The sequence below is a fragment of the Chiloscyllium plagiosum genome, unplaced genomic scaffold (assembly GCF_004010195.1).
Source record: "Chiloscyllium plagiosum isolate BGI_BamShark_2017 unplaced genomic scaffold, ASM401019v2 scaf_1216, whole genome shotgun sequence".
Lineage (NCBI taxonomy): Eukaryota > Metazoa > Chordata > Chondrichthyes > Orectolobiformes > Hemiscylliidae > Chiloscyllium > Chiloscyllium plagiosum.
The window spans coordinates 15,886-19,849 of record NW_025211859.1 but is presented as its reverse complement, the minus strand read 5'-3'; the positions used below and the strand labels follow the sequence as shown (position 1 = coordinate 19,849).

Genomic DNA, 3,964 nt, shown 5'->3' with positions numbered 1-3,964 from the left:
GTACTAATTTCTACACTTAATTCTCCTCTACAGCAGTGCCCTTTACACCTTTGCTTTCAGTCTTTTTGTGGTATCCTAAACAGATGGAAATTGAAGGGAGCTGATTCGTCTTTGATCCCTGCGCTTGTTGTCAAAGCGCTTGGGAATGAAGAGACTGTTGGCTACAATTGACTGCGACAATTAGGAGATGATCAGAGCCCTAGAGTGGAGCACTTAAAGGGTAATTTACATGTCAGTTTATCGGGAGGGGGGGTGGAGTGCGGGGGAAGAAAGATATTCTGTTCAGAATTTTAAAAAAAATATTTTTTTCTCAGTCTTGTAAACTGTAATTTGTGCTCCAGTAGAGGAAAAAAAACCTGGCAGAGGAGTTAGGATGTCCATTACCATTTGAAAAGAAGCAATCATGAGGCCACTGCTGAGTCTATTGTCCACCGAAAATGCTGATTTGCAGCCAGTGAGTAAAAGAGAGGAACCATCTTAAATTGAACCTTGTGCAAAGGTAACTCCCCCGTAGTGACTTTCTACAGTTAGTTGGTGGTTTTGGTATAACCTAAACTATACGCTTACTATCATTATAAGCTTGTTAGAGTCCAAGTGTAAGGCCTTGCACTGGGGGAACTTAATAATTGTATAGAAAAGGAGGGAGGTGTTATATAAGCTAACAGCAGGTGGATAGTCTAATGCTAGTCATCTGTCGGCCCTGTATCTATCCCATCCCCCACCATCATTTTTCTCTCTGTCACCTTTTGCTCTTTTTGTCAGCCCTTCTGCCTCTCGTATCTCTTTTTTTTTTGGCAAGCACACCAACACACCCACATAACAACACACATGCACAAAAACAAAAGTTTACAATGTGCATATGTGCCCAGCAGAATTAATGGTACATTGAAACCAGAAAACATGAGTAATGGGAAAAAGTATTAAAAGGCAGCTTTTTCTACACATGGTGTAAATGCAAGGGGACAAGGCACTGCCTTGTTCCTTACAGGCTGCATATTTAACTCCTTTACAGACACTCTTTCGGGTTTGGCAGGGGTAGGTAGGGTGTGGGATGAGGGCAGAGATGAGGAGAAATGATACCGATTGTTCAATGATGCTGTTAAATTTAACTACATTGCAAACATGTGGACACTGGGCTATGTATGAATCCCACATAGATGGGGGAGGAAGTGCTTCTCAGTAATTACCCCTGAGAAACCTACACAGGAACCAAGTGCAGGGGAAAATAAACCTGTGCATTAATATATGTGGACAATTACAGGGAGAAGGTTACATCCAGAGTGAAGCATTTGAAGAAAACAGAGGTGGGAGAAAAGAAACAGATTTCTTCTGTATAAAAATAAAGTATCTGAGGGAAACAGGCTATAGTAAATCTACAGCAAAAAAAATCAGGCACAGCAGGAGGTATCCGTCTCCCAGGTAATGGCTAAATGATGAGCAGATCAGCCATGTTGCTATATTGATTTAGGCATTTTGTTCCAGCCAATTACAATTAAGTCTGATTTGTTTTTACTTTCTTAGGTTTGTGTTTAAAATCCACTCACAGAAGCTCATTCTATCTGTGTAAGTCTGGCAAACATGCATGCTTCAGTAGAGTCAAAAGACTTGCAAGAATAACAGAAGCATTTCTTCCTTGTTCGTGGATCTGAGACAACCATTTGAAAGGCCAGCAAATTGTGCAGCGGTAGTCAGTCAGTCGTTGCAGACAGTAATTGGTTCCCTGACTTTTTAAACCGTTATTCTGGTGCAGAGCACATTTTTTTAGGCAAATGTTTGAACACCTCAGATGTGATACTGAGGTGTGTAGGTGTGTGTTAGTAATGTAGACACCACAATACAAGATGAATTAAAAGATGTGTCAAAATATGTATTAAAATGTTAACACATGTGTATTATTATTTTTCCAGATTTTCCAATGCTTGTCAGAGCATATATATGATCTTTAAAAAATCTTAGAGAGAAGTCAACCTTAGCTGTTTCAGCTTCCAGTTTGTACTAATTACTTGGAAGTCTTTAGTTTGCAGAACAACATGGATTATTTATTTCAGGAAAACAATGTCTTCATGTTACTAACTTTGTCCTGTAGTTTTACAAGTTTAGAGTCTTCCTGCTTCTACATGTGGATATGAGTCTAATGCTTATCCCTGTCATTCAAATTCTGTGATGCATTTTGTTATTTCCCCATTGTCTTCTGAGATAGAGTGGATCCCATCTCCAATGAGCAAACTGGCACACTTATCTGTCTCTTGGCAGAGACCAATGCCATTCACGCTGTGTAATGTGTAGCCCTTTTGCTCACCCTTTCCGAGAATGGAATGATATGTGTAAACGAGATGAGGACAGAGAAACTCCCATTCACTAAGCCAAGGGACTTTTTAAAAAAGGAGTTTACAGCCACACGTATATGGGAGGGTCATGGCACACCCTGAAGAGAGAGGAGACCTCAGCCCAAGGAGATGGGGAAAGAGAACCTGTCCTTGTGAAGTGCACCTCCTACTGGTCAAATGCTGAATTATAGATGAACAGGTTCATGGGGGTTATTGCCAGGAGGATTAAAGCCAGCAGCCTGACTTTAATCTATTTGAAATGGATGAAATACCTGTGGAGGCATGACATGCAATTGCAACTCACTCAATATTGCACAGGCCTTGCTCTTTCTGGCTGGGCATTTTAGGTCTAAAGGATGTCTCATTCCGCAGTGTGCTGTTATCCATGGTTTTGATCAATAGATATTAGGACACTGTGACACGAGGTATCAGGAGTTTACACTGTTCTTTTCTGTTCACTTGTTATCCTCATGATGGATGAAAATGTGATCAGTTTATGGGTAAATGTTTAGTGACTGTTTAATAGGAAGAGTTACTTTCTTACTGGAGAGTTTTTGTCCAACCTTTAAATGCTGATCTCATAAATTTAACTGCTCAGAGTGATCTGAGTAGTGGCAGGTACTAGATTAAAGGGTACCCTTCGGGAAAACACTGATGGAGTGGCTGCTAGGGAGCATGCATGACAATGATGAAAATTCACTGGACAGTAAATTATATTAATTGATCAGGAGACATAACATCTAAAATGTTTACAGAGAATAAATATCTGGATTATGTCAAGCACTTGTGTTCGGCATGGTGACAAACTTTATTAGCACCAATCTTGGAAACGATCTGAGATCATTGCAAATGACACTATTCTCTGGCCATACTTTGCAGTCCCCATCTGTTACTTACTTCATATGCAGAGCTGTTGTTGTCAGCCTCTGAGGTATGCAAAGCACTCCAGTATAGGTAATCCAAAATCACTTTACTTGAGCCACAAGAGCAGTAGTGAAAGCAGACTGAATCTACAGTTAATCCTCCTTGGAGAAAAGGAAACTTTTTTTCCTCTGTTTCTCAAAAAAAAATCCCCCTTGATTCAATGTGAATGAAACAAGTCTGTATTTAATGTATTTTGGTCTGACTGTGAGTAAAAAAAAAGCAGGTGCATACTAAAGGCCTTAAATCAGCATTTAAATTAGAAGGCAATCCAGAGATAGAAGGATGTATTATATTGTCGTTACAGACTTGTGTTTGTCGGCTAAGAAATAGTCAAATTAAATAGTAATCTACATTCTAGGAGACTCGGGGCTGAATCATATCTTTTCATGTTGGATCATTATAAAGGAAACTAAAGAGAAAAAAATGCTTTATGATTTAAATGTTGAAGAGCAGTATGTTGTCTAATGCATATTGCAATATGACTGACTTAAATACAAGTATTTGAACTGATAGAATATTTGGAGTTTCAGCTTACCAGAAACTCTTTATTAGATGATCAAAATGTTTTAAAATACATGAGGAAGGAACTGCATGAATTGTAGAGTTATGATGTAATTCTGCAATGTTGATAGTTCTGTATTTTTACAGGACAATTTGCTTTGTAAGTGTGCACCTTCTATGCGCTCCCCCCTTCCCCCACCACCACAGCCCCT

The 3,964-nt window shown here is 39.3% G+C and overlaps 1 long non-coding RNA gene across 1 annotated transcript; it reads left to right on the top strand.

The window, feature by feature from the left end:
- The first annotated feature begins 267 nt into the window (after positions 1–267).
- On the top strand, positions 268–1,743 carry LOC122547163. Its single transcript, XR_006310903.1, has 3 exons — positions 268–499; positions 1,262–1,419; positions 1,522–1,743. It is a non-coding gene; the product is annotated as an uncharacterized LOC122547163 (long non-coding RNA).
- Positions 1,744–3,964: the final 2,221 nt, after the last annotated feature.